Genomic DNA, 25485 nt, shown 5'->3' on the forward strand with positions numbered 1-25485 from the left:
ATGCACGAGTTGATATTTTAACAAAGCTAATGTGTAGAGTGAAGTTTGAAGAAATGTGAAAGTTGCTTGGAGTAAAAGAAGTGATTGTTTATGGATTAGGGTGGAGAATTTGGATTAGGGTGAGAATGCAATCATAATCCAGAATATATGGCAAGTAAAGTTTGAGTCTAAGTAGGAGTCTATTACTTGCTTATCAAGTATTGTTTATTTACCAAGTTTAGGAGTCATCTATTTTTTTGTTTTCTTATAAATAGTTGTAATGTTTCTTCTTTTTTTTTTTTTCTAAGAAGAAGCTTTAAGGATTGAAAAACATCTCTTTTGTTTCCTCTGTTTCCTTTAATTGATCGAAATTCTTGTTCAAATGAGCGGGGCCATTAACTTTCATCGAAACATTCTATCGGTAAGAATGTAACAAATTACCGACAAAGTTATATATGGTGTCTTTAGAGTTTTCGCTCACCGACAAGAATGAGATACTCATCGATCTGTTGGTCATTAATATTATTAAGTTAATTTACCATGTTTCCATTCAAATCCCTCCTTCAGAGTAACTACACCGTATCTACTGCTGTCATGGTGACAACCAAATTGGTGATGATGATCCACACCACCATTTTTTGAAATTAATTTACAACATTTACGTTCAACACCCCCCCCCCCCCTCCCTTTTTCAATTTTTCTTATAGATATTTTGACTCTCTGAACAATTATTTAATTTGCTTTGTATATCCATCATTAGAATACATATTTTTTCCAGGTATTATTTCAAAGATGTGGAGTTAGGTTAATGGTGGCTATGTATATTAGTATATATGCAAACTTGTATAATGAAAAGCCATGAGCAATATCTATATAGTTAGACATGGCATGCATATTTTTCGGTTGTTACATTAATTTAGGATGTTGAAATATAAAATTTGAAAGCAAACGCGTGTGGAAATATATACAAAGAGATTTACTGGACTGAAAAACAAAAGGATTAAATTTCACTAACCTTCGGTGCATATATCTACCAATTAAGTACATATTGTTATATTATGATGATGATGATTGGTGGATATATACCTTTTCTTGTATATCCTTTCGTATTTTTTGAGTAATTTGTTGGAGAAGTTATAGGCTTAATTCAGATTCTATATAAACGATCCATTGCATTATCTCTCTTACTCACTGTCTTCCTCACCGGTGAATCCAGCAGGATGAATTTAGCCAGAATCCATACTGGTGTTCTCCTCTTCGTCCTCTTCACAGCACCATCCACCGGGGAGATCACTTCTGTGAAGATCCGATCCGATAACCGACGCTTTATCTTCTTCGAGAATTTCGGCTTTACAGAAACCGGTCATGTCTCCATTGCCATCTCCTCTGTGTCTGTTACCTCAGTGCCGGTCACCTCCAACTTATCACGACCTGACCCTTCACGTATTGGTTTCTACCTTTTCTCTAATGTTGTAAGAGAGTATATGAATTACGAACATATTCCATGCGACCTGGATTCCAAATACATCTCACTACTCTTTACTTTCCAAGATCTGTCCCCTCCTCCTCAGTCTTCCTTCAACAAATCCCACTCTGTGACTTTTCCCAGTGATTACTCGCTCTACTTCACCAATTGCAACACTTTATCCTACGTGACGATGGACGTCAGGACAGAGTTCTACAACACTGATAATGCCAACACCAAAGACTATCTATCAGCCGAGCTAACACAGCTTCCGTCTCTTTACTCTAATTTCTCCCTCGTTTATCTCACTTTTCTAGGGTTTTGGATCTTGGTATGCTTCAAGAACAAGCTATCTGTCAACAGGTTTCATTTACTAATGGGTGTGTTGCTTGTTATGAAGTCGCTTAGCTTGTTCTGTGCTGCAAAAATTCAGTATCATATGAAGGTTACAGGTAATCCTCATCATGGCTGGAATGTCATGTTTCACATATTTCAGCTCATCAAAGCTGTGCTTTTGTACATTGTGATGGTGGTGATCAGTGATGGCTGGTTATTGTTAAAGCCGTTTGTGCAAGAAAAGAAAATTAACAACAAGGTTCTAATGGTAGTGATTCCAATTCAGATTTTGGCTACTGTGGCTTCTATAGTAATAGGGGAAAGCGGCCCTTTTATTAAAGGCTGGATGACTTGGAACGGTGTCGTATTGGTGATAGAGGCCGCCTGTTGCTATGTTATAATGCTCCCCACAGAGGTGATTTGTTCGTTTTGTGTTCTATATGGTGATGTTTTGCATGTTCAGGCCATTTGGGAAAAACAAATACTTTCAACTTAATCTTAAAGAACAAGGGGCTAGGGTTGTGCAGGAGGAGTTCGTACTTATCTAGATTATACTCGAGTAAACTTAATCGTCAAGTAGTTTTTTTCTGGAACAATTTGTTGATAATGTCTTTTTGTTTTCTTTTTTGTCGTATGGAATTAATGTGGTAATTGTTAAAAATCTTCAATACTTCTCGTTAATATTGGTAGTTCAAAAGATCTGCAGCTGTAGTTCTTCATTGTTCATGTCTTACTTTGTTTCTTTTGGGATTAATTCCAGTTTTGTGCTTGATCTGTTACCTAGTTTTGTGCTTGATCTGTTACCTATCTTGACATCTGTAATTCATGATATTTTTCTCATCACCTCTAACCCATTTAGAGATCTCTCTCTACTAATTATACGTTCTGTTAGGATCGAGACACTTAACACACGACTCTAAACACACACAGAGCTCATGAAAAATAAGAACACAAGGATGAACATGAGGGATTTAACGTGGTTCGGTCCTTCTCTGACCTACGTCCACCGGTAACTAGGAATTTACATTTCTTGGTGCTAATCTGCACTCTTTCTGTGTTACACTAGATACAAGTTTTACAAATACAGATGAATCTCTTATATAGAGATGGAAATCAGAAGTAGTCAAAAAACACAACCGGGTCTTCAGCCAACCTTTGAAAAAACTTCACATTCAACAATTATGGCTTCACATTTAACAATTGTGGCTTCACAACTTCACATTGTTCCTGCCATTTTTGACCAGTTTTGGCTTCGACACGTTCCCCCATATCTTTAAATCAAAAGATGTGATATGAATATGTTAATCTTTATCTTCATCTCTAATAAAAGAATCCTTCTTAGGCTACATGGCATATTTCTACATCATACTTCTTCCACGTGGCAATTTTCTAGACCTCCACAATTTCGTTTTCCCGCCCAAAGCATTCACGCTTTATAATCTAAAAATATCAAATTTGAAATCCAGTTTCTTATCTAAATGATTTTCGTTTTCTAATCAATAATCTAATCCCTGATTTTTTGGGATACATATCAATTTTCCCAAATTAATTTAGGCAACAACTCATTCAATTCGATGTATTCCACTACAAATCAGCAATTTTTCACCAAATTTGAAATCGATTACTATATATATTCCTCTGGCAACTCATGTATTTCATATACACTTCAATGACGACATTATCGATTTGAAGACAATACAGTCGGTATGTTCTTTTAATTTTTATATTATGATATGATTTCATGATTCCCGGTTTTCATTTATCCTATGATTTCACAGTTTATAGGTTCGATTACAATGATTAGGTTTGAAATTAATTTCAAATTTCCTATATTCTTGACAAATCAAAATATTTTTGAAATTGGACATGGTACCAACGAACTGGTGTAAGGGATAGGGCTCTGTTCTGGACATATATAGGGTTAAAAAAACAAGTCGATCCAGATGGACCTTTTGATTGTTGGTTGTTTTCTTTTTCCTCCTTCTATTTAACTTTTTTTTGGTGGGGAATTGAAAAGAGTTTAACTTTTTTTTGGTGGGGAATTGAAAAGAGTTTTTCTTACTGGCAATGATTTTTCCTATGGGTTGAATAATATATATTTTTGAAGTGAGTTGATGCTATCTAGAAGACTTTCTGAAGAAAAAGATGATAAATATTATGAAATCTTATTGGTACAAATTAACCAATTTCTTATTTGAATTGTATACGTTTTTAATGGAAGAGTAGGAATTAGTCCGAAATTGTTTCATTTTGGGTTTTTAAATAAAGAATAAATCAACAATTACTTACCGATTCCATATATATTAAATCTTCATTGTTTATCTTTTTTCCGAATGAGTGAGTAGCAATAACATGAATTATTAATAACTTTTCTCTGTAGCAGTTTCTTTAATGATCATTTTTCTTCATATTGTTACTTTATGCATATATTCCCACTATTTGTAACATATGCAGACAACAGAAATGTACTTTTATAATTAAAAATCACTAAAGCCTTTTATTACAATCTTCTTTTTTGTTTAATGAGCTTTTCATTTTTGGAACTTAAAAATCAGTAATTATCTACATCTATCTATGAGCTTTTCATTTTTGTTTAATGAGCTTTATGATTAAAATGCTATTAAAATAATATAGACAAGTTTTTTCAGTATACTTCTGCCATTTCGTTTCCTCTTTCTCTACAACCAACGTACACGATAGTATTTGAGTTGTGTACTGCAAAATGAAAAGTAAACAGTGAATATAACTAAAGGAAAGAATTTAACTATTTATAATTTAAATATGTGATTGTATAAATACCTTGGATAATAAATGTTTTCCCACAACCAAATACACCAGGAATGGCACATGTTCCAACCAGAACTTAGGGGAAAAGAGCATTGAAAACACACTAATACAAAAAAAAAGATGATTAGATAATCAAGGGGTATAATGGTCAATGATGTAAACTTATATTAAAGATACATGTCCAGGGCGAGGTGTACATGACCTGCAAATAAGAATTTAATAAAAATAAGAAATCTATACTTAAAACTTGATTATGTTGATCATTTTCTTAGAAAAAGAAATGTAAAAACCTAAAGCATGGTGAATTTCTTTTTGACATCTTGCAATCCAAGTTCCGAAAAAATGTCCTTAATAAATAAGAATAATATATAATATTATAAGAAATATCATCTTTTTTATAATGGAAAAAGGGGTTTAGAGAAAAACCTTCAATTAGCATTGACTAGGTGATGCAATATATGTTACTTTTCCTATTCCATCAGGAGATAGACCAATGGCATGTTTCAGTAAATTGTTCTCAAACACACTCTGCATAAAGACAACAAGATAAATTCACACAATTTATCACCATTAATCTATTTTGAAAATAAATCAAACAAGAAAACTTTTTAATTTTAGAAATAATCGTGGATCTTATTATTTACAACATATTTCTGTTTGGTCAATATAACAAAAAGATATTATTATAAAATTATTACCAATACTTTCCATGAATATATTACTTTTTATTTTTAACTAAAATTCATTTTTTTATTTATTGCAAGTTTTTTACGAACAATGTTTTTTCCATTCATAACTATTTTATACAATATACTTTATATTTGTTTATGTATATTCAAATAAGAATTGCATTTTTATGATTAGTTATTAACCATGTTGAGTTTTTTTCCAGACTATTAAATCTTATGTTTCATTATATAACATTATCATTTTTTTATTAATATTCATTATATAACATTATCATTTCTTGTCATTACTCTGCACGTAAATATCGTTCGTATCTTCAAACTATTTTCTATATTAATTTAAATCAACAATTATATCTAACTTTTTAAGTTAATAAATGTTTGAAAATCATTTATTTATGATTATGGTTTTGAAGTATCAATATTCTTTTATTTTGTTAACCGTGGTTTCCATGGGTTATAACCTAGTAGGTAAATAAATGGTAATTTCGAAAGAAAGAAAAGATAAACATATTCTACAATAGATGTAGGGCAAAATTCTAATCTAGCCAAATACACTAGTTATCTATCCAAAATTAGCAAAAAAAAACATTAGCCAAAACTAGCTCACAAAATAGTAGATAGGTTAGGGTTGACTACGATCAATGAGGGTTTACTACGGTCAACCTTCGAAAACTACTCTTTCGTCGCAATGGACTACTCTTTGGTGGCTCGTCTATTGTTTTGTGCCCATTGACCAATAGTATATAATGTCTTATTTTTCAGTTTATGTTACTTTTTTCTTATTTTTTCTTACATAGTCTACTATTTTCTTTCAATGGACCACCCGAAGAACAACGAGGTACGTCCATTTTTAATCAAAATTTTACCGTATTGTTGATTAGGAGTAGTTTTTGTATATGGAGATAAATTTTTTAATTGAAAAAAACCGAAAAAAAAATAATTAAAACCAAAGGTTTCATACGAAACCTACGGTGTACAAGTCCACAATGCACAGATTGTGCAGTGTGGACTTGTACACCGTAGGTTTCGTATGAACCCTACGTATTTTTTTTTTTGAAAATTGTTGTAACCTGTAATGAATTGTATATATGTTATGATTTCATGATTCTTTTTCAAAAAACTTTAAAAAAAAAAAGTAACGAAACCGTAGGTTTCCAAAAAAACCTACGGTTTTTTTAGTTTTTTCGGGTTTTTTTTTTTAAAAAAAAAGGTTATGACCAATAAACACTTGTATATATTGTTGATTCCGTGACTTCAACCCAAAACCGTAGTTTTCATTAAAAAAAAAAAAAAAAAAAAAAAAAAAAAAAAAAAAAAAAACCTGTAGATTTAACCCAAAACCGTAGGCTACGGTTTGTGAAACCATATTTTATAGAGAGAAAACTGTAGCTTTAAAAAAAACTACGGTTTTATATCTTCAAAATGAAATATATATATATATATATATATATATATATATATATATATATATATATATATATACTAAACACGAAACAGTAGACGAATTAGCGAAACAGTAGACGATTCTAAATACCTACGGTTTCATGGGCTATTCTAGGACAATTCCTAATTTTTGGCTAAAAATGATTAATTACTTCCTTAATTTAGCTAGATTAGTAATTAGCCATTTTTTAATACATACATTTGATGTAACTAAAGGAGAAAATGACCAAAGTTTCTCATAGTTCACTTCGAGAATAAGGCTATTCGGAATGGTTACGCATGGTTTGGGAATAAAGGTGATGCCACGTAGATATTGATGGAGTTACACACCCAAACCACCGGGGTTGGGGGCGGTGTTCACCGGTGGTTAGGGGAAGATGCAAAAAGAAGAGAGAGATAAAGAGAGGAAATGTGGACGAACCAATCAAATGTTGCGTCTTCTTCCGTCCTGGTAGCCACGCCACCACCAACCCACCGAAGACGGGGGCGGTGTTCACGCGTGGAGAGAGGCTCCACGTAAGCAAGTCACGCGTGAAGCTCCCTCCACTCCGGCAGCCTAAGTGATATGGATGACCATCGAGAAGTACGTCTACCCGTATAATGTGAAAATGAGAGAATTTAGTAAAAGAACGTAGTAAAGTTATTCCATTGATTTGAAATATATAAAGCTAATTAAAGGGTGTGGTGTGTTTTTGCCTCGCTACCAAAATCTGATGACACATAGGCACCACATAACCACACAAGTATTTGACATTTTTGCAAAGTTTTGACTATGAATGGGGTGTGGTACCATTTAAGAGAGAGAGAGAGAGAGAGAGAGAGAGAGAGAGAGAGAGAGAGAGAGAGAGAGAGAGAGAGAGAGAGAGAGAGAGAGAGAGAGAGAGAGAGAGAGAGAGAGAGAGAGAGAGAGAGAGATTTAATTTAACTTTTTTAATTAATTAAAATACACCTGGTATATGAAACAGGTAATTATAGGTTTTAATGACTAACAAGACAGGTCACTTAAATATTATTCCCCAGTAAAACCCAAAAATAACTTAAGGGACGGATTCAACAAAAACCCAAAATATTACAGTGATACAATGTCATTTTCCCAATTATCAACTGATGTCACTACCACAAAGGATGTTCGTTCTCCGTTCTTGTGATAACGTCTTCTTCATCTCCTTCCCTGTCGACAGGATTAAGTTGATTTCTAGCTTGCAGAGGTCGGAGTTTATTTGTCCGGGGAACTGGAGGCAACATGTGAAAATGCTCATGGTGGCTGAGATTAGCTGGTTCATGTCTCCAATGTTGGGTGTAATGAGCTTGAGTGTGTGTTCACATATGTCATAAAGAGTTTCATTGTCAAGAATCATGCATTTGTATGTATGTTAACTGAAGATCGACATCTTGATGTTGATAAATCGTCTATATGAACCGTGAAAATGGGGAAGACGATTTTGTTTTGTAAACTGAAGTTGACTCGACCAAGGTGAAGTATGATCCTGGATAAATCGAAGGTCTATTTTTTCGTTTCTTACTTGTTGATTGGTTCTGTGATCAATTTTGTAATGTAGTTCATTACGAGGTTTTTCAAACTTTGCACCGGATTATTCTTAAATTTTTGTAATTTTGGTTGAAATTTAAAAATTTAAGTTTGATATGAATTATTTCTCCATGTGTTCGTCAAAATGCCTCAATGAAATTCCCCATCTTTTCTTGACTTGCTGAAGTTGTTTTCGTTTTAATTTAAAAGCTTTTTATCCATGGAAAAGTTTCTTGCACAAGTCATGTTTTTAATTGTGTGATGTTTGATTTGTAAAATGTAAAGGTAATTACCTACCGTATAAATGAAAATTAGAAGTGCAAACCCGAAATCGAGACTGTAATTTGGAGTTGTTGCCTAAACGAAGGGCATGTTTTAAAAGGTAATTGTGAAATTAATACAGGGTTTCAACAATTTGAGATTATTGTGGCATAATTGTTGATTATGTTGGCAAAAAGAAGCGGGTATAAGGAAAGGACATATTACCTATGCTTATTATTAACGATTGCAAGAAGAAAGTGGCAACAGTTTAGAAGGAAGATAGCAAGAGGTGAACGTAACTGGATTGTGAGAGGACACGGATAAAAGATCGTTGAATGATTCCTATGATTTATAGAGGAAGGGTATTATGGTTTATTTAGTTGTTTTTTTAGTTTTAATGGTTTAAAATTATTAAAAAATAAAATTTGGGTAAATTTGATATTTTAAAACATTAACAAAGTAAATATAATATTTAAAGTTTAGGTCGGACAAATATGATATTTAACCATTTAATAAGGAGATATATGAAATTTTGCATATATATAATGTGTATTAGGTTTAAACCTGTATAAACTACGGTTGATAAAATAAAAATATATAGATTTTAAAATGGTTTTATGTAGAAAAGTTATGATTTTTTAATTTTACATGATAATCTGACATTTACTGTCAAAATAAAAATAATGAAGTTTTCGTTAATTGGGCAAAAACTTAAATAATCGGGATTTTTTCTTATTCAAAAATTTATTTTTAGGACTTTATCAAATAAGTTCCTAAAATATTAAAACTTTTTTTTTTACATAAAACCCGATTTTAAAAATAGAAACATAATTTTGTTTGTCCAGTAAAATAAGATTTCATAACTTTTGAAAAATCATGAATGTTGAAAATGTATTTTTTTTCTTTTAAAAAAAATGATTAACATTGTCATTTGTAGGTATTTAGTAAGTATGAAAAAAATAACTTATACTTCAATATTAAGTCCTCTGTAATTTTTTTTAAAATTATTGATATCCATAAATATTCAACTAAAGAAAAACAAATAAAATATAATACGATTTAAGAACAAAAATAACAATATTTAAATTCAAACTAAAAAAACGTTTTTGTGCTAAATCTGCAATTCTACTTACGTATACAAAATTTGCAACTAAACAAAAGCATTTTGTGCTAAATAATATAATGGGTAACTCTTTAATTCATTCTAAAGTCAAGTTGTTTCTTAAAATTTTAAATATAAGAAGAGACAGCAACACCAACTCTTGTATCCAGGCAACTGTCAAATGTTCAAATCTCGCTATGTTTGGTAGCAAATCAATTCCCACCTGAAATCTCCCTAAGAAATCCAGAAAACCCCATCAGTATAATGAATACATACATAACATTTCAAATTTTCAAATAAAAAACGGAAATTTTGAAAACTCCACCGGTTCCAACCAAACACATTTTCTAAAATTTTCATTGAAAACTGAAAATGAGAACTCAACTATATTTTCTGAAAACATTTTCTTAGAAAATGAAAACAGATTTCCACAACCAAACGCACCTTAAGGGTTCTATTTTCACATAAATACCCAAATGTTGGTCCATTAACACCTCGTTTACTTGAAAGATTGCATGTGTTTGACCTCGTTGACCAAATATCTGCCGAAGAGATAAGCTTTACTAAAACTTTGTAACATTTTGTTTTAAATATATTTGTTACATCAATTCAAAGTTTAAAATATTATATTTGTTTACTGATAATTTAAATTGTATTAATGTTTGCAGGCTGTAGCAGATCCATATTTTTATAGTTTAGCTAATTTGGAAACTGAGTCATCAAAATAACTGATTTCAAAACTTGAGTTTGATTTTGAAAGGAGGAGATTATCAAAGAATGATGTTAGAGAGATGATTTATAGAGAGGTATGCTCATATTCTACAATTTTTCCTTTCCTTTATTTAGCACGCATTTGCTCAAGGGTATTTTCGTCTTTTTCAAGTCACAGATCCTAGAGTATCACCGCTAGATACTGCAAGAGTACCTCCATGGCAAAAAAAAACATATAAACTTCATGTATCTAAGGTCAGATTTCAAAGATTTTCATAGAGATGTCAATTTTAAAGATTTTTAACTATTTTCAGTTGACTAAAATACCCTTTATCCTATTTCAGTGGTATGAATCGATTTAAGCAGCAATTTGCGGATCTTGAGGAGCAGGAGGGTAAGCAAGGAAGAAACTCTCCACTTGAAGGCAATACACATTGTTGCCAAGGTAAGTTTCCAACTTTACCCCTCCCTCTAGAACAAAAAAGAACCAAAAATATAGAAGTTACAAATAAAATAATTTAATATTGTTGTGTTTTTATCAAAGAGAGCATATCTGTTTACCAATATAAAAAGTTGTTGATGAAATGAATGAGTTTGAAACGCGTACAAACGCTGCAATTGATCCAACTCTTTGAAGCCCACCAAGTTCGTCAGAAAGGTCAAAAAATGTTCAAAAAGATTCATCAAAAATATTCCAAACAACAATAAAAATTCAAGAAGCTTATCACGAAGTTCTACAATTAGTAATACATTAATACTACACCCAAATATATAGGACCCAACAAAAGGAACAAAAGGAACTGTGGCCCTTTTAGGATCATTTAAACTTTAAAAATTTGCATTGCTTCCCTTCCAAAATAACTTTTTTTCCAGAAAAAATAAGTAATTTTTATAAAAGAATGTCACAACTGGCATTTTTGCTAAGAAATTCTACTCTCATGTAATCATTCACCTAGTATAATAACTTGTACACTAAGCGAATATCCTACTCTATGCTCATTCAAATGCACCTCTCATGTTCAACAAGGAGTCTGAAAACCCTAAAAATCCCAGTTTGAGTCCATATTGGACTAGGATTTCCTTATTGGGCCTAATGGACCAATAAGCATCCAATTCAACCATTTTGGGCTTGGAAACCCTATTTGGGGTCTAATTGGACCCACTTCCATAAAACTTAGCATTTTGGGCCATTTTGGGTCCAAAATAAATTAGTTACCCTTAATGGGCCTGATTGGGCCATTAATGAATTAATTTGCCCTAATGGGCCATAAACTCCCTTTTTCTTTCAAAATGGGCCGTGACCTATCTAATGAGCCCAATGGGCCGAAAATTTCATGTTTAGGTTCCAAAAATCCTAACTAAACATTAATGGGCTCAAACTATTCCATTCCCACTCTTTGGCCCAAAGATCTCGGCCCAACATCAATTAAACAAAAAAAAGGAAATGTAATAAGAGTTGACTTAGGAGGTGCCACCTCCATATTGTTCAACATATATCAATGCAAGGACTCTCATACTTCCATGCAAGTCACTTCACCAATTCTCTCCCCTTCTCTTCTTCTTCTTACGGCCGAGAGCAAAGACACACACACACACACATACTTCATTTTCACCACACTCTCCAAACACTCTCAAAGATTATTCTTCTTCTTCCAAAATCTCGAAATTTTACTTGTGTTCAAGAGGATTCTCACAAGAATATCATCATTTCTTGGTAAGTTTTTACATATCGAAGCTATATAACTCTTTTCTTATGTTAGGTCACTTCTCCTAAACATTTTGGTGATCATACTCTTAGAAAACCTTCATAAGCTCGAGATCTACAACAAAGGTGTGTTAGGACCAAAAATCTCTTCATCTCTCCTTCAAAATCAAAACATCAAAGCAAAGGTGAGTTCATACCCCTTGTTTTCGGTTTTCATATGATTTTTGGGGGAGAATGCAAGTAAAATGTGTAGATCTATGTGTTATATGCATGTCTTGTGTGATCTCTTAGTTGATTTTGTGATTGTGTGTTATTTTCTTCATAAATCTAAAAATATGTTAAGAATATTAAGTTTATCACTTGGATCTACATGAAAACCTTGAGAAAAGTATGTGTTGTCACACATAATACATGTAAACTTGTAGATCTGGGATTATACACTTAAAATAGCAAAAAGGAGTGTTGTGTTCAAAGATCTATAAACCAAACTCAAAATTCAGCACTTGACAGAAAAGTTTTGGTCCAATCTCGAACTGTTTTGACCACCTTAATGATAATATTTTTTCAAAATTGTTTTACATGAACAAAGTTCAGGTTTATACCTTTAAAATGACTACTCTCACGTTTAATACGATTTTTCTACAATTTTTGGTGAATTTTACAAACTGCCTATCATATTTGAAATAATTTCGGACCAGCCTGTGAAGGTGAGCAATTTCACACTTGTTAGAGACCATGAAAAATTACGAGAAATTTTATGAACAAAGTAGACAAAATTTCCAAACTTCTAGAGTTTACGGATCCAAATTTCGATTTACAATGATTTTTCTACAAATTTTCCAACAATCGGGTCAGAAAAGTCAAAAACCCTAAAAATGTGTATTTTCACAAAAAAATCAAGCCAAAAATGATATTTTTGACAAAAATGGGTTAGAAATGTTATTTTTACCAAAACTAGCTATAAATACAGGTTTTGAGCAAAATGGGGACAAAAGTGTTATTTTTATTAAGCTTGGGCCTTAATTGAAAATTTGAGGCTTATTGGTCAAGAACGTCGTGTTTACAAAAAGAGGACTTTTATATTCAATTTGGTAAACCTCGAACTAAAACAATCAACGAGATAATAACAAATGGGTGAAATACATCGATAACAATTTTATTGTGCCCAATATTCACGTTACATGGCCAATGGGCCTTAAGGGCCCATTCAAGTGTATATTGAGCCCAATAATTTCCATGACATGTTTATTGGGCCATGCGACCCATCTACATGTTAATTTGGGCCTGAATTATGTGTCACATGTTTGTTGGGCCTTTGTGGTCCATTTACATGCCTATTGGGCCCAAATTACCCACTTATATGTTTTTGGGCCTTTGTGATCCATTTACATGCTAATTGGGCTTGGACTAAAATTTACATGATTAGTAGATTGTAATTATACCTTCACGTAATTATTGAACTTCGCATACTTATACATGTACCTTTGGATTTGATAACGTACAACATACACGTAAACATTAAACATGGTATGAAAGGTTGAGAATCTAGTGAGACTTGTCAGTTTGCACCTTTGAGTTTACAATCGTAGCCTGTAGTTATAACCAGATTTTCCTAGACGGAGAACGGGAGTTTGTGTATAGATCTATACGAGGTGACCTCCCACGCCTTAGTTGTTCGCTACAGCTAGACTAGGCCAGTCTAGGGCGACAAACCTTACCTATATCAAAACCGGCGCCTGAAAACGTCAAGACGGGCGAATTAGTCATTATCAAGCATGGTTGTAACGGCTCACTTAGAGACTAACTTCATCAAAGATTTCGGTATATTTATACAAATCTAGACGATACTAAAAACATGCATACATCGATACACGGTCTTGGAAATTTTACGATTACGATACTTTTATATGCAGAAAATATCGGATTTTCTGGGATAAATACATTTATACATCACCTTCCACTTACAACAGAAAAATACAGGGTTTCTATCTGGATTACATTTTTGTTTATTTATACATTTCAAAAGCAGTAAACACACATGCATTAATACTTGATTTTGACACATCATTTTCAAACCACTTTACAGAAAATATCGGATTTTCTGGTGCTTTATGAACTATACCAAAACTTTTCAATCAAACATGCTTATGAACTCACTGTTGGGTTTTGAGCATTCTAACACTCCTATGGTGTACATGCAACCCTATAAACCTTGGATCTATGTTTTCTCTATTATACATGCAAATATTAACTATTCCAAGGTTTCATCCTAACTAGCATATTATGAAGCACCTATACTACAAAGTTCTAGTTAGATGACATACCTTTTGATGTAGCTTGATGTCTTCAAGCTTTAAGAGCTTAGCCCCAATAGTGTGGAAGCCTCAAATGGAATCACAAATCACCAAAACACCTTGGAAGAACTTGAGAGAATATGTATGCACACTAAAATCGGCCCACTCTTATTTTCACACACTTGTGCCAATTTTGTGAGCCAAGGACCCCTTTATATATTATGGAGGATTAGGGTTACATCCATGTAAACCCTAATACCCATGACCTTTCATTTACATAGGATCCATGGGTTAAAAGCTCCATGGACCATCCATGAAAGCTTAGCCCAACCTAAATGAACTTAGCCCATTCCATATATATAAGAGTCCATATTTAATTAGTTCTTTTTGATCACTTAATTAATTCTAAATTAATTCTTGATCAATACTAATTAAATAATATGATTCCATATTAATATATTAGAACTTATAATATATTAATATAAATCATAAATATACTATTCTCAAAAGACTATCCATATAAATTGTGTCGGTGAAGTGCAACCCAAATGGACCATGTCGGGTCGGGTCAAGTACATACCAAATATAGTTATGGACTTAGACATTAGTCCAACAGTCTCCCACTTGGATAAGTCTAAAACTATTATTGAGTATGACTTCAAAACCTAACTGCCAATCGTAGCTCTTAAAGCCGCTGTCGAACTCTGACCTTGTCAATGACCTATCCACTAGATAAGGGATCATATATTCCTCCATTCTAGATATCATATGGACTGAGACATGGATTATAATCATTCTCTCTGTCCATTTGTTGTTTCCCGATTTTCGATTTATGATGACTGACTGATTGAACAAATCAAATCAGTCCTGGCTTGGCCAAGCACTCACATGTGTCATCACTAAATCATCGAGGGGCCCACAGATATCGCTTTTATCCCGAAGGTAAAAAGAATGGATAAACTTCGACTCATATGGCTTGTTCTACTACTTGTTGAATCATACACAAAGGCGCGTTTTATAACATCGAGTTACCAATGCGTTTTCGTGCAATCAATGTATAACCAACTCATAGTAACAACTCATATCTCTAGGTTTTAAGAATATAAGATATTATCGTCTAATGATCACTCGTGATAAAATCCATGAAGTGATTCAAATGAGCGTGGGTTGAATCCAATACTCAGAACTTATGAGCACTCATGAGTGTTGTAGCACCACTTTGTCCACCAACTTGGACCTCTACAAACCAACCCATGACAGTCTTGATTCATATCTACTTCCAACATATGACCGACTGTGGATGGTTTGAATAACTTAATCATTCAGGAAGAGCGACTTAGTTATTCTGGAAGTCAAAACATGCAAAGTGAAACACAAGAATAAATGAATCAAATATGGTATCAAACCCTATGAATATAAATAAACACTTTTATTTATCACCATACTGATTACTCATTATTCATTGTTTCGGTTTTATCAACTTTATACTTGAATTAAAAACACTAGTTATCCCATGCTCCAAGCATGTACACTATGTTTTTCTTAAACAATAGCTTTGCCATACACCAAGTATGCACTCTATGTTTGTCTATGATCCTTACTTTGTGAAATAAACCAATTGAACATAATTTCAATGATTCTAATTTCACACTCCCAAATCCTTATCGAAAAATGTGAGAATTTCAAATTCCTATCATTTATCGAAATCTGTTTAGATTTTAAACTTATATGCACTGACCCTCCTGTAATGAATATGTACAAAGTCATAAAGACTTGTCAACAGTCATTATAAGGTATTCCAATGGAGATCAACTCCATGGAAACTAAGTCTCATATTCAAAGTACATTGCTTTGGACATGCTTCTTGCATTAAGTTTTCTAATCTTACACAGATAACTTCCACCCATGGAGACAACTCCATATTCTCATTTTGACTATCACTTCTGAATAAGAGATGCCTCTTTTCAGAATATGTCAATATGGTCCTTCCAAAGTTAGCACTATACTTCCAACTGTCCCTGAGCAACCAATCTTTGGTAAACCTCAGATTGTCCTCGACAATTGCTTAATCATTTTAGTCATATCCAATTCTAGACCTTTTCCCTTCTTAATGCCTCTGGGCATTTGGAAAAATTTAGAAATGACAAATATTATAGCACATGCAATCGATCCTGTACCCAAAGCAAATGGTACACGATTTATGATGTCTCACATAAAGACATGATTCTAGACCAGTCTTTTGCTACAATATTTTTATTTGCCATGTTTTCAAAATTTGACTATGAAGAGGGATGCCGTAATCATAATCGAATTTTGAGAACGCAATATATAGAATTTCCTTAAGTTGAACCAATCCAACATGAAATTCATATATATATTCTTGACTAAGGATGATTAAGGTCTCAATCTAAGCCTTTAGAACTGAAATGAAATATATCCTCTCCCTTAATCGAATTTTGAGAACGCAATATATATAATTTCCTTAAGTTGAACCAATCCAACATGAAATTCATATATATATATATATATATATATATATATATATATATATATATATATATATATATATATATATATATATATATTCTTGACTAAGGATGATTAAGGTCTCAATCTAAGCCTTTAGAACTGAAATGAAGTATATCCTCTCCCTTAATTATAGCAAAACAACTTTTTCAATCCCTGCAGCCTTACGAATTGAAACTTTTGTTTTCTATAATTAACATTGCTAACTTGCAACACTAACAATAATTATCATGCTCCTACTAACATGATGATTATTAGCATAACACTTATGCTCCCACTAGCTTTGACATGTACTCAGAAATCAGCTGGACTTCTAGAAATCAATACTTTATTAACTTTCTTACCAAAGTTCAGATTTCTGATACGAGATGCTTTGATAAAACTTTATCAAAATCATACACCTTTCCTTAGATAGCATGCATGTGTGTCTAAACAATTTTAGAACTATGAAAAGGGATGCCGTAATCATAGTCTCAATTGTTTAGACCTTTCGCCATCTGCTTCAAATCTACTTGGTGGAAGTGTTTCCTCACCATCATTTTCATGAATCGGAGAGAAACCTTATGACCCTTAGATTTTATGGTGTATGTGTTCTTATCCATGTGAATCGTCAAAACCATAGGCACAAGACAAGGATAATGACAAATCCAAACTCATATGGACTGAACTTATGCAATCTTAACTTCTTGCCACCTGGCAGTACAGGGTCTGCCATTGCTTCCAAGTTGTTATGCAACCAATTGAGAACTTTCAGAACTCCTATGCAAAGCCAACTTTAACTGGAATGGGCACAGAATATGTCAACACGATAGGTTATAAACCTCAAGTCGTGTGCTAGTGAAGAACCTCAGGTTTTATTCTTGATTAGTTCTTGAAATTCTTTTTAGGATCTTTAAGACTCCCACTATCCTCTTGACATATAAGACTGTCTTGCCAAATATTCAAGAGATAGTACGTATTCTTTATCAAGACAAACACTTCACACAATTGGCCTTAGTTGGTCTTTGTTTTATCCAAAACATCACAACTTACCAATTTCAAATGTACAAGAGTAGGACACTTTTACTCTTACATTTGACAAGTGTTTTAAACCTTTCTTTAAGATATGTCACTCAAGTTACAATCTTGGAGTATGACTCTAAGAATTGTTTTGGAACGAAGTATGACTCATCTTCCTGATCTAACCATTTCAACAATTCATGACTCCTCTTCTTAGTCATAATAATGCACTAAGATGACCTTTAGAGGACTAATTGTGATATGATTTCTAAATCATTAAGATGATCACAAACATGATACTAAAGTACTCTCCCATCTTTTCAGATTTGAGAAACTTTTTATTTTTCTGCCTAATTTGATTCTTCCCATTCGTTCTGCCATACATTGAGACTTTTCCAATGTTTCAGAATTATACTTAAACTTGTAAGTATAACCATATTTACTAAACTTTAGTAAATCAAATAGTCTTAACGAGCTTTGTGGTGGACATGACCAGTGCACAAGAATGTGTACTCGATCCCTTTAGTCCTTCACTTGACTCACACATCCATGTGAACAAGTAATTAGTCTTGATTTTCCAATGCTTGAAAGTTCTCATTCATCATACTATTCAACTTGCATGATTCCAAGTTTTGGTCCAATTGAAACTTGGGTGATGAGGAACTTTCCTGATTTGGTAAATTTAGACACTACCACAAATGAAAGAATCAAATCTATTTTCCAATATTGCTGTCAGTGGAATCATATAAGCAACAATTTTCCACAAATGCCATTGTAAGGATACTTCAAATAAATAAAATTAAACAATTTTCTTTTATTTTAAAACTTTGCGAAAAAACTTATCCTTACAATCCACATGGAAAATTGTTGTTATCTATTCCTTAGCAATATATCATAACTTCTTAAGCAACTGCTCAAAATTCTGATGCGATCGAAATCCACCTTCGCGATCAGAATCAGCATATACTTCCTTTAAGATTTCTCTCTATTCTTTGATTCTTAAAACATCAACATGTGACCCAGTCACATCATGTAATGAGGATCTCAGAATAGAACTTAACAGAGTTAGATAATGGGCTCTACCTGATGTAGAGTCAAACTTATTGACTTTAACATCCTTAGGTAAATTTGGCAGCTTTGCAATCAACGCCCCTTCCTTTGGCAAAATAAACATATGTACCCTTTGGTAATGGGACTATCTCAGACTTAGCATTTCTCTTTACCATTTGGTCAACCGGGTTGACTATGGTCAATCCCTTTCCATTGGGAAGAGAATGCTTTTTCTGGATTTCCAGTGTCACCATTGTCACTGTCCATAAAGTTTTTGGGAAGTTGATCTTCTAATCAAATTTGCTTTACTATCGTTCCAAATCATTGCTGATTCAGCATCACCAAGCAAATAGATATGATCATTAAGGTTTATGTCATAGTCTGTTTCATAGTAGTCCCAAAGGAACTCACTATGTGACTTAGAAAGTGATTGAACATCCAACTTTCTCAAGACTCGACACCCAACTCTCCCGGCTTGTCAATATGTGACTTCATCTCTAAGATGTGATCACACATAGACCTTGTTTGCCATTAGGGCTTGAGTGACCTTGAACTTGTGGGTTAGGGAGAATAATTGGAGGAGGTGGAGGAAGAGAAGTATAACTTTGGGAGAATAATTGGTTTGGGAAGATCATTGTTGTCTAAACCAGACATCAACAATGGGAGAAATTCACGTAAAGTTGATTTAAGTCCTTAATATAACACCCAATATGATATATTAAGGCTAGGACCCAACAAACTATTTTATAACTTGGAAGAGGGATGCCGTAATCCAAGCTATAAAATATTTGAAGGTAGGTGAATGACGATTCACCAATTTCCACCAAGATAAACGAAATGTATTATTAGGTTTTAATTGGTTTTGAAACTCCTAGATTCTTTTGAGATTCATTGAACTTTTCAATGGCATGTTTCAATATCGAGTGTGCCCTTCAGGTTTTGTGACTGGGATGCCGAGGATCACAAAACAAGGTGTGAAGTAACCATGCAAATATACTTGGTACCCTTAATATTTACCCCTCAATCGATGTGCCGGTTAACCACACACGCTCCAACGATACTATGATAAACATTAAGTTACCCTTTGCCTACCTTGTTAAGTCCAGGTTAGTGTGCCGGTTAACCACACACGCTCCACTAACAGCTTAAACAAAGTGCAAAATGTAATTTCATGGATTAGCACCTTATTCACATTTTCCTAAGTAACTAAGATTGGGAATTTATAAAAAGTTTAGTTACTTAGTATTTATCATTAATACTTTTAATGAAGAGAGAATTATAGTTTTTGTCCTACCTGTTCGGCTAACGACCCTCCACCAGTCAAGGAAGCGGTGGGTGAGAGTGGACACCCATTAAATTGTCATTTTATAGGCAGTAACCTTATACCCCCCTTATAGACCGGCTTCGTGAATGAGGCCTACTAATGGTAAGACGACTTGCTCTTATACATATAATATATTAAACTTTTAATATTATAATAGTATAAGGGTGTATTTTAGACATTTAAAATACTTGGTGGTTTAATCTATTAATTAAACTATACTCTTAATTTAATTAAATTTAAACCATGTCATTATGGAATTATTAATTCTCTTTTAATTAAACACTTTAATTATCTATTAATAAAGTCCATAAGAGTTAATTGAATTATTCAATAAAAACATCATAACTCCAATTATTAAATTCAAAATTAAAACCATTTAATTAATTGTTTAAGTTATGAACCCAAGAGTTTTAGAATTCAATTCTTTTTTTTATCATAAAAAAACTTTTTCCAAATTCCAAAACTTGAGGGCAAGTTTTGTAACTCTTGAAAACTTTTGGATTCCATAACTTATGGAGTTAAATACTTGTTTTATGATGAAACTTTTCATGTTCCATAACTTAAGAACATTATGCAATTCTTTAAAACATTAAGACCAAGTTTTGTAACTCCATAAAAAACTTTGAATCAATTTTTTTTAAAAACCTTTTCATATCCATAACTTATGGAGGTTTCAAAAAACTCTTTAGATCAAACTTTTAAAACTAATAAAATAATCATATCATTTTATCTTTTACTAAATTTGACCTAATTCAACTCATATAGCAAATGATTCAAATTTTACAAATAATTAGTTTTTCACAAAAACAAGTAATTATCTTAAAATTTGACAAACGTCATGTTTTTTTTTTCTTTTTTTTCCAACTTTGAAAATAAAACATTTGCATCAATATAACAGAAAACAATCTGGCTCTGATACCACTGTTGGGTTTTGAGCATTCTAACACTCCTATGGTGTACATGCAACCCTATAAACCTTGGATCTATGTTTTCTCTATTATACATGCAAATATTAACTATTCCAAGGTTTCATCCTAACTAGCATATTATGAAGCACCTATACTACAAAGTTCTAGTTAGATGACATACCTTTTGATGTAGCTTGATGTCTTCAAGCTTTAAGAGCTTAGCCCCAATAGTGTGGAAGCCTCAAATGGAATCACAAATCACCAAAACACCTTGGAAGAACTTGAGAGAATATGTATGCACACTAAAATCGGCCCACTCTTATTTTCACACACTTGTGCCAATTTTGTGAGCCAAGGACCCCTTTATATATAATGAAGGATTAGGGTTACATCCATGTAAACCCTAATACCCATGACCTTTCATTTACATAGGATCCATGGGTTAAAAGCTCCATGGACCATCCATGAAAGCTTAGCCCAACCTAAATGAACTTGGCCCATTCCATATATATAAGAGTCCATATTTAATTAGTTCTTTTTGATCACTTAATTAATTCTAAATTAATTCTTGATCAATACTAATTAAATAATATGATTCCATATTAATATATTAGAACTTATAATATATTAATATAAATCATAAATATACTATTCTCAAAAGACTATCCATATAAATTGTGCCGGTGAAGTGCAACCCAAATGGACCATGTCGGGTCGGGTCAAGTACATACCAAATATAGTTATGGACTTAGACATTAATCCAACACTCACCAACATAATATATGTTGACGTTTTCAAAATAACTTGTATTCTCAGGGACTCGTTAGGCAGAAGAATCATCAAGAATATGGGATTTTGTTTTGTGTATTGTTAAACATCATCCAGTGAATGTTTTGGTCATGTAACTTAAAAGATTATACTTGATGTAAACAATGGCAGTTGTATTAAATTATCCATGGTGATGATGATGTTACGTTTCATTTATATTCACTGTAATGATAATTCAATTGTTAGTCTCACGAGCCCCCGGACGTTTCCGCCGTCTGGTTCGGGGGTGTGACAGATTGGTATCAGAGCATTGTTTATTGTGAACTAGCATATCTAATCATACATGATATACAACTATAAATACAATGGGACTAAACTACTCTGAACATAATAATTAAAATACATACTTATGTGTGCATTTTAGAGTAATAACAAAACAAGAACAGTAAAAGTCTTTGGAGGATTTGAACATCGCGATTAAACCCGGGCAGTTATGTAGTCGTATTGGGGGTGAATGTAACCTGATCAACTACATTCATTCAAAATACGACCAACATGTGTTCGGGAGTAATCGTGATGGACAATGAATCAAAAACTTACCATTTAATTATCCACAGAGCTTATAGAACCAAACCTAAACAAAATTAAAATACTATAGGAGTATTTGGTGTGCTATTTGCTTCTAGTATTTATACCCCCTTCGTGCAATACACAATAGACGGCTATCATTATCCAGGAAACCCCTATCTCCTTAGTCAGGGAAAAGCAGGGTGGCTCGACCTAGAGGAAGACCCAGAAGGAGACTCAGAGGAAGAACCAGAGGAGGAACATGAAGTAGAACTTGCAGATGGACCCGCCGAGTCAGTAGTGGACCTCGAAGAGGAAGAGCTCGAGGGCAATGACGATGATGCCTCGGATGCAGAATCCGATGACATCAATCCTCCATGCATGGCCATAGTACCGACTTATCGTATGGGCCCCACGCCTCATAGGCAATCGATATTGGAGATAGATTCACCAGCGGGGGATACAACCGCCTTACGGTATGACCCGAGATCCTTTCGATCTTAGTCATGGAGGACCTGCTGACCGGACCTACTAGTTATGGTCCGGCGCACCCGAGACGTTGGCAACCAAGCTCAGGACACCCCAAATCAAACGGACCAAATGCGATTGTTGTTGAGAGAGATGAGAGACAAACACAGGAAGTGCACAGAGACTCCCGAGCAAGACAGTTAGTTTGAGAGGTATGACTACGAGATACCGAGCGACAAGTAGCTCGTCTCCGAGGTGCATCCACTTCATCAGAACCACCACCAGACACTTTCTGCCACGATTAGGATCAGCCTTTTCTTCCCCCCCCCCCCTATTATCCGATATGACTCTCCTTCATGTACTAAGACGGTACTTACCAATGAAACAATTATGTGCTATCTTTATTTCATGTTATTGCATAAATTCAATTATATGCACAACCGAACCCTCGAAACCGCTAGATACTTAAGGATCTCGAAACCAAAACAACTCGTATACTCTAAGGATAGACGTAACGATCGTGCCAAATCTGCGATTACCTACTACCGTAAATACATCATAGGGATGTAGATGGAAACAATGAGAATCATACGACAAGACGCGGAATTTATAAAGTACAACCAGGAATGACGATCATTACTTACGATCTGGTTTATCAACATGAGCAGGAAAATATCATCCCACAGAAATAACAAGCACACCCGCGAGACACCGCTCCTGCAGATGGACTCTGCTACATTCCAAGCTGCTGTAACAGCGGCAGTAACCGCTGCTATGGCACAACTCAACGCAAACAACACCAATAGAGGTGGAAATAGCATCGACAACTCCAGCCGAAGGAACGAGCACGGAAACCAACAAGTGACAACTTATCAAGGCACTCCAAACCCCAAGCTTAAGAGCAGGAAGCGAAAGTCTGAAAGTAAGAGAAAGGGACAGCCAACTCAAGGGTCCTCGAAGAAGCAACATGTTGTTGTTGTCCATGCGACCATGATACCTACTACATCAACACCAGTGAGATCATATGCTGGAAGCCTTCCAAAATGCAACCAGTACAATTTCCATCATAAGGGAGCCTTCCGGGAGCCGTATTGTAATAGATGCAACCGAAAGAGTCACACCGCCAAATACTGTAGAACTTATCCATGACAGAATCAACAGCCAAACTACAACCGAAATCACAACGGCCGTAACAACAACATCAACGTTGGGGCCAGTCACACCTGCTATGGGTGTGGAGGAATCGGCCATTTCCGACGCAATTGCCCCAATGCTAACAATCAAGGGGTAGGAGGATCAGGAAGGGTCCTAACCCTAGGTCAAGGCGAAGCAATTCAAAACCCGACGGTTGATACTGGTACGTTCCCACTTAACAACTCTTTCTCTTGCATCTCACTCGATAGTGGAGCTGAGCGAAGCTTCGTTAGTAACTGTCACACCCCAAAACCGAGAACGGTGGAAACGTTCTGGGGTGGAGGACGTCATGTACAGTATCATAACAATGCATAATAGTAAAGACAAGCAACAACATCCATTGCATTAATATAATAATTGTAATACAAGCGTGTTCTGTATAATTTGTAAGACACCAAAAGTATAATCAAAATAAAAGATGAGTCTTGTATGTGCTCTATCTTCTCAAAAGCTTCATTTGTACCTATCTACTGATGACCTGAGAATACAAGTTATTTTGAAAACGTGTATCAGCATAAAGCTGGTGAGTTCATAAGTATTTAGTGTCATTACTTGTATAAAAATGTTAGTAACAATGTAGTGTAGTGATTGATTTCAAATGTTTTGGAAATAGTATACTCCCTAGAAAACCCTATGTTTTCCAGTAAAAAGGTAGTCTTCTACCAAGACCCGATTGTTTGTATAATTGTTCTTTTGTAAATATAAGGGTTTTCCCCAGTGGAAACTATCAGTATAAAAGTATAGTTTACTTAAACGAGTAAGTGACAAAGTCACAAAGTAATGAAATACAGACTCCAAATGAACAATACGCCTCGAAAAGTCTAAAATAGTAATATGTAGACTCCAGGCGATACGCCTCGAAAAGTCCAAAGTAGTAATATGTAGACTCCGGGCGATACGCCTCGAAAAGTCCATTTTTGCCTTAAATCCATGTTTAGTTAATTTAAGGTTTGAATGTGAACTCGTATGTAACCATACTGATCGACGGCTGAATAATTGATGACCCTCCAGGTCACACGTAGTATGGTGACATTTTGTCACCCCTGGGCCTTATCGGCTCGGACTGTAGCTAGCAGTCGGGATGTGGAAGTGTCTGTCCCGTATAGATCTATACACATAATGCCCGCTCTCCCTCTAGGAGACTCTGGTTACACGGTGATAGCACAATGAAGTGTCGTATCGAGAAGTAGTATGTCACATTCTGTTTTAGTATTTAATGTTTGTATAGTGTATAGTATGTTCTCTTGTATAGTGTATAGTATGTTCTCTTGTATAGTGTATAGTATGTTCTCTTACTCAATGTAGTACTTATGTAGTGACTCATAAATGTATTGACTCTTGTATGGGTCGTTGTAATAGTAGTAGTGAGTAGTAATCCCTT

The 25485-nt window shown here is 34.0% G+C and overlaps 1 pseudogene; it reads left to right on the forward strand.

Annotated features, from left to right (window-relative positions):
- The first annotated feature begins 1188 nt into the window (after positions 1-1188).
- On the forward strand, positions 1189-2419 carry LOC145169251 (protein CANDIDATE G-PROTEIN COUPLED RECEPTOR 7 pseudogene; annotated as a pseudogene).
- The last annotated feature ends 23066 nt before the right edge of the window (positions 2420-25485 follow it).

This window comes from Lactuca virosa, chromosome 4, assembly GCF_052849685.1.
Source record: "Lactuca virosa cultivar CGN04683 chromosome 4, Lactuca_virosa_CGN04683_v6, whole genome shotgun sequence".
NCBI lineage: Eukaryota > Viridiplantae > Streptophyta > Magnoliopsida > Asterales > Asteraceae > Lactuca > Lactuca virosa.